Below are 12,896 nucleotides of genomic sequence, written 5' to 3'. Positions count from 1 at the left end.
TAGTTACCCGTGTGTGCCTAAAGACTACACACTGCAACAGGATGCCGGCAAAACTAACAACAGACCGCATTGTGAAAGGTCTGGATTATGGCACTATATATTTTATTATTAAAGAGGATTTTACACTATTCTTAGTGCATTTATACAGAGCTTTTGGAGCATTGGAGAGAAAAGAGCAGGCTGTCTGTGATGGTAAGAACCCTAAAGGTGAAGGAGCACTCCCCTCATAGAGTGTGTGACCACCCAAAGTTGCATAGTTGTTAGCTAAAAATACTACACTATATTAGTCAATTTGTCCCTTTTTGTCTACCCTCAAGCTGTTTTTGAGCGCTGGCCCATTTAGATTTATATTGCCTGACTGTTACATCCAAAGGAGAATGGATATTGGGTACTGGCAGAGGAAGTGGACCACAAGATCAACTTCATTTTTTTTTTTTAAACCAAGGAGAATGTTAGATGAACCACTGCTGGTGGGATAACATAAAGCTATAGGGAAAGTCAAAATATTAAACTATATTCCACAGGTCCTACTTCAGACCAGAGGAAAAGAAGCATTTATACCTCTGCATTTATTCATTTCTTCAATAATATAAACCAACGATGACACAAAGCTGGAAGAAGGGATGTGTAATCAATACACATGATCAAGTTACTACGTGAGTGTGTGTGGTCTTTTAAATGCCTGTTGCTCCATGAATTTGCTTTCATGTTCACTTTAGTGTCTGACCTGTTCTTCCTAAAAGGACAAGTAGGGAAATAAGAGATGAGGAACCTGGAAATGGATCCCAAAAAACAGATAGGGCTCCCTGCATATTTTAAACATGCATGCCACAGTAGACATAGGTATTCCCTCACAAACTAAGGTCATCTATTTAACAAATGGAATACAACATATCAGCACAGACTAATTAGTAAGGCATTTTAACTAGATATTTAAGGGTTTGATAAAACAGCAATAGAGCATAGAACAATGGGAAGCAAATGTTGTAAAAAGTGTTGCATATTCATTCACTTTCCATCTTACATGTATTCTAATAATGAATTTTTCTTCAGTCTACTAAGACTAAGAACAAAACACAGTTTAACAGTGCCTTGCCAGATTCTGCCCATATTATAAACCTATAATATACAAGAGCCATGAATATCTTTAGGGATGCACCAAATCCACTATTTTGGATTCGGCCGAACCTCCGAATCGTTCACAAAAGATTCGACTGAATACCGAACCGAATCTGGATCCTAATTTGCATATGCAAATTTTTTTGCTGCTGGCAAAACGGGCGAATTCACGCCTGCCGAAAAAATTCGCCCATTACTAGTTACAAAGTAACAACTTCACAGTTTACAGACAGCATGCCGGAACTTCATAACCCACAATGCATTGCACTGTGATGTTCCTTTCCTTATTGAAATCATGTGTGCAGGGAATTGTGGGGTTTGGAGGATGCAGGCTGAGGACAGCTGGCTGTTGATACAAAGTAACAGTAATCAGTCAGCTCAGCAAAGTAGTCAGAGAGATCAGCAGGAGAGCAGGGGGCTAGGCTTAGGGAACTGTCAGAAACTGTCATTAAAAATCATGAAAAGTCTGCATATTTTTTAATTGATGTATATTGCAAAGTTACTTGAAATTATATTTACTTTTCAAAAAGCTTAAGTTATGTTTTTGTGGAGTTCCTCTTTAAAGACAAACTGTTAGCTGGCAATTTTTCTCTTTCTCATTGTTATATCTAACCTGAGCAGGGATGGACAACTAATATTGGGTATAATAATAGATTAATTTTAAATTTTCTGATTCACATAAGTCATGTGTCATTCTTGGAAGATGCGTTCAGACATTTACATGGTAACATACCTGCATTACTCATTTCAAGCACAGAATGAATTATTACCATTGTTTGTGTTTTATTTTAAAAACCCAAGGTGGAAGTGACAATGGTTTCGTTAGTTATATTTTGCACATTTAACTTTAAAATAAAGCATCTTAGAGAAGGAATTTGTCCAAAGAAAACTGAAAGAGCAAGATACAATAATTCACCTTATAATACCTTCCAGTTATATGACTTTGTGAAGAAATTGAACCTTTTTAAACAGAAATATCCTTACAAATTAAAATGAACATTATAATAAAATGTTTGCATATCAATGTTGCATACAAAAGTCACATATGGCACATTCCATCCGAGTTTTTCAAACAATGATGTCAGACTCATCTTCGAAAGATCTTATAACACAATGTAGTCATTATCCATGGACGTACTGTGCTGCCCTGTTCACTACTAGATATAGCCTGTTACAAGCTGGAATTTCACACCCTGTTAGATAAATAGTGAATCTAGCTATACATTTGTAAGCCAACCCAAGTTAAAGCTTTAAGCCTTGCTCTGAAGAAATAAAATTGAAGTAATCAGGCAGATGTCAAACCACAGTCTTGAATTCAATAATGAACAAGGTGGAATAACCCATAGATAACTCCTAGGGAATAGATTACTTTAAGTGGACAGATGGCAGTTTACTGCCAGGTAGGGTCCAGACTTCACTTTATATCCAAAATAATAACAGGTGAGGATTAGGGTTTCAGGTTATTATCCAGTAATGTAAATGTTCCATCCGTAATCAATAGTCAATATTAGCAATTTATTCTTGTGAAATCAGAACAAAATCAAAATCTAACCAACACTAATAAAGTTTAATAGTAACAAGGCTGGTAAAAAAAGTAAGTATCTAAACTTGCCCCATGTGCCATTGGTCTCATTTGTTTAAACACAGATTAAAGAGAATAAGCAGCAGGTCAGGGACAATATGTTAAACACAGTCCATAATCTGCAAAATGCAGACTGAATAACCGATCCATTTGTCTGATTTCATACCTCTATACATTATTCTTTAATATAATATAGTTCAAATATAACAGTTAAAAAAAAAAAATATATATATATATATATATATATTTTATTGAGGAGATTGGAGGTAGGTTGGCTTTATCAATATTTAAAAAAAATAAATAAATAAATATATATATATATATATATATATATATATATATATATATATATATATATATATATATATGCTAATATTTTATTGAGGAGATTGGAGGTAGGTTGGCTTTATCAATATTTTAAAATAATATTGTACATTTTCTCATTTTTCTTTTATTTGTTGTGTGAGGTTGTAGGAAGTTACCTGAATTTACCTATAATTTTCCATCCTGACTATAATTTTCTGTATGATCCCCACACATCAACTTAGTAACCAATAAATTTGCGTGCCTCTTACTAAATGTAATTTAATTCAAAAGCACATTGTATTTGTGATATTTTTCCTACTTGTGCAGATGGTTTGATAAAGGTGCTCTGCTTGCTGATTAATGGGCTTTTGGTTCTAGAAACACAGGAATATATGCAATGATATATTGGGTGATGTGTCTTTTTTATTTTTTCTGTATTTTTGCCTGTTTGTGCACTGTTATTGCTTTAGTAGGAGTGCTGCAACATACAGAATATACTGTATAGCTGTTACAACTGGTGTTTGTAATTGAACTCTTGTATCTCTAAATGGGGCTCGTCTAGTGATCTGGTTTAATGATTAGGGCTGAACATACTTTTTACCTGTGCACACACTGTATAGTATATAATACAATCCAGCTATAGTCAGGTGATCCCACTGGTGTCAAATAAAAGGGCAACCATGTTTGGGAGCTTTAACCTTAAAAGCAGCAAGTAAGTTGCAGGTAAAACTTAGTCCCTGTGTAAAATGTATAATGAGTGTAGGACTGGCCATACCAGGGTACCAGGGATGACTTTGACGTAGTTGGTCAGCTTAAATATATTGCAATGTTAAATATCTATGGTATTTGCTATTTCTTGTACTAAACAGGGAATAAAATGAAATTTAAAGTAGAGTAACATTCTACATCCTGTTTTTTATGAGCAAAGTAAAAATAAATTACCAGTCCATTGAGAGGCCCTCTGTATAAACAATTCCCTCCATTCCCCCAGATACAGCTTTTGTTAGGCTTTGAAATAAGTAGTCTATTATACAGATGGCTGGGATGCTTACTTATGGCATGTGCCTATTTTATCTGACTCTAGGTGCAGGTGCAACCAGACTCAGGACACAAGATCTTTATAAAAGAGCACTAAGGGTATGCTTTTGCACTGTGTATTGGATAGGAATTGCATTTCAAGAAGCTGTATCATGTGTAAGAGCTGAAATATGAAGATGAGAGCAGGAATGAAGATATTTAAACATAAAAATGGGAGAGGCTACTGTACCTTAGGAACAAAGTCATTGGGGCATTTTTCTAGTTCATTATTGCAAGTTACTACTGTATAGCAGGCAGCTTCTGATTGTGAGAGCTGTATATATTCAAAGTTGTGAATTGGTCAATTTGTTCCTATAGCATGCAGGTAAGAACTAGGGTCTCTCCAGGGACTTCTCTAGGTCACTTCTAAATAACTTTGCCACTGCCAATGCTCCCACCCCATCGAATTATCTCCCCTAACTATATCTAAATATATAGCCTTAAAGAATGCAGGACAAATTGATAAATTATCACTTTTAGCCAAGAAAACATGAAATGCAGGCTGCAGGGTCACAACACAGAAATAAATAAAATAAATAATACATTTACCTGGAAATAAAGAGCAAAGAGATATTAGTTGATAATTCATTGTTAAACTCCACTACATGAGCAAATCACTTATGAACAAATATCTCCACACTCTCATCGTAAAAATAGACCTCTGCTAAAATATTTAAGTATAGGAAACTCTGCTGAACAGACCTCATTGTAACATCTTGTACATCAGTCAGCCTTAGATATGATCTACTGTTTACCAAGGAAAGTACAGTCAAGACTCCCTGTTCCTAGCTGACCTGCCAAAGAGTCAAGGGGTGCTGGAGGAATTGCTCCTGCCCACCCCCTTAAAGGAGAACTAACCCACTCTATAAAATTTTACCCCCCCCCGGGGCCCCTTTCTTTCTTCTTCCCAATCACATCAGTGCCTGTTCCTAAAGGTACACTGGCTTCTTATACCCAGTACTATGAGTGTAGACTATGAGTGTAGACCAAAATGAACATGTGGTCCAGGTGTACATGCCCAGATAAACAGCTTGAGAATTGACTATTGGTTGACACAAGCTGGAGATCATGTCAGTCGAAAAAAAAGTTTTATTTATGGCAAAGACTCCCCCAATATATGTTTTGATATATTTTGGATGTCCTTGCCCTGAATAAAACTTTTTTACTTCACTTTTTTGACTGGTATGGTCCAAAGTCTGCCAGCTAAGAGTTGTATTTTTATGAAGTTCCCTGTCTGCAACCCCCACTAATAGCATGAGCAGGAGGTGCAAGAACACAATCCACTTTCATTGCATGTGATTAGAAACATACAGAAGGGTTTTTTTCTGCATTAAAAGGCTGAACCATTAATGGTTGCTGATCATTGCAGAGTTTTCATCTGAATAGTTGATATGTACAGTAAGTTACCATCTTTCATTGGCAAACACCCTTTGATTGAACACATTTAGCATCAATCAAGGAAACATTTTGTCTAAAAATTATTGTCTAAAAATATTGTATTAAAATCCAGACAGTTTTGAACTATACTCCAATGCGATAAAAAAAACAGACTGTCCTGTTTAAAACCAGTCAGGAAGCAACCATAGTTGTTATAATACATATTCATTAAAGAGGGGGGGTTGATTATGTCGAAAACAGAACAAATAGGAGAATACATTTATATGTGTAAGTTGTTGAATAAGGGTCTAGTTCTGGTGTGGCCTAACACCTTACATTTGGTTGTACATAGAATAGAGGTGAAATAGATGTAAAATAAATGATCTGTCTAAAGAAAACTTAAAAAACATTGTTGGGGTTAAGTCAAAAAATGAAAAGTACACACAGTCCTTCCCTGAGGACTTTTGTAATTTACATTCAGTTTTTGGGGCAGGGGGGGGGGGTTGTGGTTTCTGAGCTATTATCCACAGTAAGAGTGTCAGCTACCCTAGAATGACCCTAAAGGTTGTACAGTGAGGTAGGGTTGCCTACATTCTCACTTTGAAATAGTGGCAGTCTAAATAGTCTGTAGATTCTGGCATTTGTCAGAGGGCTGCTGTAAAATGGCAGAAAATAATTTATTGGGCTTGTAGGTGCTGCCACTGCCTAATTTGAATTCAGTCCAGACCTGAACTACTAATATCTCTGAAATCACTAAAAATAGAAAACAAATGCAGAAATTGCTAAAGTACTCAGTGGAGCAGTTTGAGAAAATTTCCATAAATTAGTTTTTTAGAATAAGATCCCCTTTAAAGGAGAAACAAACCCTTAATAAAAAAAAGCCCTACCCCCCAACACTACATAGACCCCCCTCCCTCCTCCCACACAGCCTAGCTGCCCCTCCGGGCAAATGCCCCTAACTCTTTACTTACCCCTCCGTGCAGATTCTGTCCAGCGGAGTTCACAGCAGCCATCTTCTTCTCTTCGGTAATCTTCGGAATGAGACAGGCAAAGAGGCGCAGTTGGAGCAATTTTCAGCTTTGCGACAACTGCGCATGGTGGTCTCATTGCGAAGATTACCGAAGTGGCTGAAGATGGCTGCTGTGAACTCTGCTGGACAGAATCTGCATGGAGGGGTAAGTAAAGAGTTTGGGGCATTTGCCCGGGGGGGGGGCAACTAGCCTGGGGGTAGGAGGGAGGGGGGTCTATGTAGGGTACGGGGGCAGGGTTTTTTTTTTATTAAGGGTTTGTTTCTCCTTTAATCATTTGTTAAAATAATTTTGGACTGTCTGGTATCACGTTCAATTTAAAGCTTATTGTATACAGAATTTTGGTTCTTGCACCAGTCTGCAAACTACAATAGTTGAGGGGCTAAAGCTCAAAACTACGTGACATGTTTTGTGAATTAATATTTAGTCTTTGCGAGTTCATCATATCTTACAAACTGAGAGAACATTAAAAGTGACATCTAGTGGTGCACTGTAACAGCTGCCTAATGAATGGCAAAATCAGCAAGAATTAAATGGTTCCTGTCCCAAAATAGCTACAGTTTTATTACATACTGTTTGTTAATGAATTCTAATTAAATTTATACATAGGTTGAAAATGAACAGATGGGGTCACAGTGAGAAGCCAAGTGACTCTGCGCATGGCTCCATTCCTTTTGCCGAGTTTCTTTCTGTTCTATGCCTCCTCTGCTGTCATCCTCGTCAAATCAAATCGTTCTTTTCTGTGGCAAAAAAGAGAATTGTTTGTGACTGTGAGGCTCGAATATTTAAAAGTAAATTCACAGAGTGTAAGTCTGCAGATAGAAGGCATTATTTATCAATCCTATGGCACAAGTGCTGGGGTCCTAATTGGCCTAAGCATAAGCATCCAGCACAAGAGACAAACTTCAGGACTGTGAGCTTAATGCAGCCAGTACATAGTGTCGAACTGTGGCACCAAGAGCCCACCAAAAACCTCATAACAAAGGCCCACCTAGTATCATGGATCCCTAAAACCATTTCTTTTTGCTGAGTGAAACTAGTATCCCCATGTTTTAGAGATTCATTGTTCAAATGTAACTGATTAATATTAACAAGATGGCAGTGTTATTTGCCTTCTACATGCCAGTTTATATAGGTATATTGGAACCATCTTATTTATAGAGATATCACAGTAGTGTGGAAGTATCCAAAAACACAAATTCGAGGCTAATTCTGTGTGGGCAACTGTGCTCTCCTTTGTGTTCTGTGTGTTGCATTATTGCTAGCAGACAGTGGGGCTCATTTATTAACGCAGCGCAGCGCTAAAAAGAGCGCAGTGGCCAGACATTTGCCCAGCGCATGCGAGTATTTAATAATGTAGCGCACGATACCTTAACAGTTACGATTTGTGCGCTAATGTAGACACAAGACAGGTGCGACGTGTGAAACTGCGTATCAGCTGTCGCAGTGCTTATAATAAATTGTGCGCACAGGAAGATACCGCAAAGGTAAGGATTAGTTGTGCTCATGTATGAATGCGCTGCTTTAATTAGTTGCGTCACATATTGCGCATATTGCGTTCACTTAGACGCATCTGCATTTGTTTCTGTGCTAATATTTGTTTGGTTGCAAAGGTGTTTAGCCTACCTGATACCCTTAAAGGAACCTTGGTCAATATAAACATGTTGGGTGGAAGGCGTGGTTAATATGCACTTTACAAGGGTTGTTCATCTTGAATATACTAGCGCAGCTGGGCAGGAATGCGCATTTTGAAGAGCGTTACTATTACGCCACGAAGAGGCAGGCGTAAAAATTGTGGTGCTGTTGCCCGGGTGCAGTTTTGCACATATACAGACGCAAATCTGCGACGGCCGCAGTGCAAGCGCATTGTAGCCACGCCCACAGCCACGCCCCTAACAACCACGGCATCGTTTGCGACATAAATGCCCTATCTTTTGCGCAATGCGCATAAACAAAACCATCGCAAAAGCTCTGTGTTATGCGCAATATCACGCAAATATATTAGCGATCACGCTTGTGATGGCGCAGACAACCTTTTGCGTCCACTTATGCGCTGCGCTGCTTTAATAAATGAGCCCCAGTGTGCTGGTAAAATCTCTCTGCGATTGTGCTATTTGGTTGTTTTAGGGAATCTATTAGCTTGTGCTTAATTTCCCTGACCCCATCACAGACTCATAAACTCTTTCCTATTTTTTTCACTACTGGGAATAAAAAAAAAAACAAGCAGGAAAAGGTAGAAAAGAATTAATGCTCTGTGTTCAAGGAAGAGAATATGGTCCACTAAGGGTAAAATTGTTCACACAGAGCATTTCCATTCCATTGATTATTGTAATACACTCCCCTTAAGTGCAGGTCAGGGTGCAAAGTGCAAAAAATATATTGCACTTTGCATCCTACTACACTTTTCATGAATGAGGCCTAGTGTTCCTTGGCAGATTTTTCTATATTGCTATCTGCTGTCTATTCTTGTTTAAAATATGTACATGATAAAAACAACTTTCTTATAATATAAATAAAGTAGCTATAAGGATCGCAGAACACTAACAATAATCTTAATATATATCACGTGACATAATTTAATTCCAATGCATAATAGTAGTAAAAAGTGAACAGTACAATGTGGTTGGCTCCGGAGTGATAAACACAACTGAGAAAATCTGCCCCAGTTAAAATAACCCATTGCAACCAATTAAATCTTTGCTCTTAATGTTCTGCCTTTAGATGACAGAACATGCCATGTTTTCCTTCAAGATTGACATATGTCCAGTAGTGCTAAATGAGCCTGTAACTGTCATGGCCATGTAGTTTTGATACTTACACATAATTAAAACATTTACTGCTGTAGGCTACATTTAATGTATTTCAGCATTTGAAACATTTTATAAAATCCTTATATTTCTAAAAAAAAGTAGGTATAGGTTTCATGGGATTATTAAAGGAGCTAATAATAACTACTCATACTCAATTGTGGCATAGTTGGGCTTCATGCTGGGAGCCCTTAGCTCACAACTAGGTTAAAGACATATAGAAACTGCAAGATTATTATTTCACTGTTTATAACAGGTGCAGGGCCGCTCCTGCCATGAGGCAAGGTGAAAACCTTGCCTCAGGTGGCATAGACTGGCCAGTTACAAGGGGTGGCAAGAAGCCGCCTCTTGTAACTTTAAGAGCCGAATTTTCAGGTTTTAACCGGGAAACTTGGCTCCGCTCGGCTAGTGCACTAAATGCACTAGTGATGCTGCCCCCCTTTGACCCTCTCCGACGCTGATTTTTAAGCAAAAAGCATCAGAGGGGGGCGGCATCTGGGGTGCTGCCTCAGGAAGCAGCAGCCCCAAAATCGACCCTGAACAGATGACATTGTGCGAGGGCAGGCCTCATGTGGGGGCTGCTGAAAATCAAGAGGAAATTAAATGCTAAAGATTTGTGTAAAAGTGAATCAGTAAAAGCTGGTAGCCACAAGGATGGGTGTGTATGTAAATGATGAGTGATGAGTGGTTTGTAATTATAGTATACTGTAGCTAAAGGGTAATGCCATATCTTAGTCGCTAGATGGCAGCAACTCCTAAAGTTGGCGCTAGGCTAGGAATAACCTGAAACATTTCTAGCATAGAGGAGATCCTAGGTCCTGGAATTTCTATAATGGATTGATAACAAATAAAAAAACAAATACAAAAAGTATTGTAGAAGTAATACTGTTAGATTAGTATTCATGGGCAATAAATTAGAACGTTACAGATAGACAGAGATCAATTGTAGAGATAATACAATGAATTGACGCCCATTTGAAAGCTGCAAAGAGTCAGAAGAAAAAGGCAAATGACTATAAAACTATAAAAAAATCAATAATGAAAACCAATTGAAAAGTTGCTTAGAATTGGCCGTTCTATAAAATAATAAAAGTTACCATAAAGCTGAACCACCCCTTTAATGTATAGAGATAATACAGCGGTTTCATTTAAAGATAACAAATATTATATATACAGTAGATATAATATATATATATATATATAAATATATATGTAATGTATTTAATATGCTCAAATTTGCATCCATTTTAGCGCAATTGCAGCCTTTTTTTTTTTTGCTTGAACATTCAGGATTTGGAAACTCTTATTTGAGTGTGAGTTTTAGAGAAAAAAACTTGAATTGTGAAAACCTCTTAAAGGTGGTGTCAGTCTCCATTTCTGTGCTGTGCCGTGGCTATGGTCTTCAAAACCTAAAGGTCACAATAGATTTATATATATATACACAAAAGCTATGAATAACTCCTCGGTAACTTATAATATCCTTATATTTTACAAGAGGGGTATTTTATTCACTATATAATCTACAGTCTTGTCATTTCCCTATGGGACCAGACTGTAAATTATATCCTTATAAACGTCACATTCTGATGTCAGAATGCGCCGTTTATAACAGGGGTCCCAGGCTGCGCATCCGAATTTGATGCAGCGCGTCCGGAATTAGACGCCGTCTCCAGAATTTCGGCCTGCGGCCTCGTGCTCTTATATGGTCACATAACTCCTCGGTGACTTATAATGTCTTTATAAATTACAGTAGGGGGTACATTATCCACTATATATATGTTCTTTTGGTCTTTATTGATTATGGTATAAATATAATGTAGATATGAAATGCACAGTTAATGTATGCATTAATTGACTGATTTTTGGAAAGTTTAAGGCCCATTGCATTAGAATTTCCAGAGGTTCTCTCAGGGAGGCAGATTCTTACAGCAAGAAATAGAAATACAATGTCTATGGCAGGTACTGCTTCCAGTAGGTGGCGCTTCATTAGTAATTCCTTCAGAATATATCATTTTCAATATTTGTTTGATACTTAAGGTGCTGATTTATCAAGGGTCGAAGTGAATTAGAGGGAATTTTCGGAGTAAAAAAATTCGAAATTCAAAGTAATTTTTTTGAATACTTCGATTATCGAATAGGATACTACGACTTCGAATTTACTTTGTCTCTAAGTAAAAATCGTTCGAATATTGGACCATTCGATAATCGAAGTACTGTCTCTTTAAAAAAACTTCGACTTCAATACTTAGCCAAATTAAACCTGCCGAAGTGCTATGTTAGCCTATGAAGACCTTTAGAGGTCGAAGGAAAATTCGATTTTTTTGATCGATCGAAGGATTTTTATTCGACCACAGGATTGCCAAATTTTCGAATTCGATATTCGAAGTTTTTTAATTCGATGGTCGAATTTCGAAGTTTTTTGTACTTCGAAATTCGACCCTTGATAAATCTGCCCCTTATTGCTAAATATAGTATACAGAGTTGTTGAGATAATTTTTGAAGGATGTAAACACTGATGCAATAAAATACAACACAATGCACGGTTGACTACATTTTTATACTGATTGATGGATTTCATTTTGCTTAAAACATCCTTACACTTTATCTGATTCTGTAAGCCTGACAGTGATTCCTCTTTTGAACAGATTTCTGTGGGGTTTTCTTGCCTTCCCTCCTATGCTCATTTCTTCTGTTGAACTTACTGATCTGCCAAATTCCAACTCATCATTTTGTCATTCACCACCTGCCTCAGATATCATCTTAGTCCTGAAAAAGAAATAAATTAAGATAATGCTCCATGTGACAGCCCACACTTCTACGTGATACTGATTGTGTGTAGTCACAGAGAGATTGACAGAAAAGGTGGTGGGTAATCTACAAAATGTACAAAACTGGGTCATCATGATGCTTAGTGTGGGTCACCATGATTCCTTATTATATGGTAAAAGATCCCTATCACTTAGAAGAGACAGAAATCCCAAGACAATTAATGACAGGCCAACTTGCAATGTAAATAAGCCACACACATATGTTTTTTTTACTTGGGGTTTAAATGAATATTTCACAAGACATTAGAAGGCATTAGAATAAATGTGTTCAAGAAGGAACTACAAATTGTTAGAGCTTCTTAAACAGACTTGATAATAAGGTCATCTACCAATAACTGTGTGGTCCAAAAGGATTTAATCTTTTATACTAGACTGGTGGGTCCAAAGGACTTTCTTTCCAGTTCTAAGATTGAAGTAACAGTAACGCCAAAAATGAAAATGTTTTAAAGGATTTACAAAATAATATATTGTTGTTCTGCAATAGTAGAACTGGTGTGTTTGCTATAGAAACACTACTATAGATTATATAAACAAGCTCTCCCATGTCTGATTTGAGCTCATTTATTAATAAAAAACTTGATTTAATCAGATTGCGGTACAACTCGATAAAATCAGCGAAAACTCAAATTGCACAAATTTTTCGGCTTTTTTCCTTAATTGTTTTTGCCCGAAAACCTGAAAAAGTCAGATTTTCTGGTGAATTTTCACTTCAATTTGAGATAAGCGCCTCTCCCATTGACTTATACAGGACACTGACAGTTCTGAGATGGCA

At 37.1% G+C, this 12,896-nt stretch overlaps 1 long non-coding RNA gene across 1 annotated transcript; it reads right to left on the bottom strand.

The window, feature by feature from the left end:
• Positions 1-6,741: 6,741 nt before the first annotated feature.
• LOC108709097 lies at positions 6,742-12,124 on the bottom strand. Its single transcript, XR_001934562.2, has 2 exons — positions 11,895-12,124; positions 6,742-7,229 (listed from the first exon to the last, which is right to left on the bottom strand). It is a non-coding gene; the product is annotated as an uncharacterized LOC108709097 (long non-coding RNA).
• Positions 12,125-12,896: the final 772 nt, after the last annotated feature.

Source organism: Xenopus laevis, chromosome 2S (assembly GCF_017654675.1).
Source record: "Xenopus laevis strain J_2021 chromosome 2S, Xenopus_laevis_v10.1, whole genome shotgun sequence".
Classification (NCBI taxonomy): Eukaryota; Metazoa; Chordata; class Amphibia; order Anura; family Pipidae; genus Xenopus; species Xenopus laevis.
Note: the sequence above shows the minus strand (reverse complement) of the source record. Positions and strands in the feature narration are given on the sequence as shown.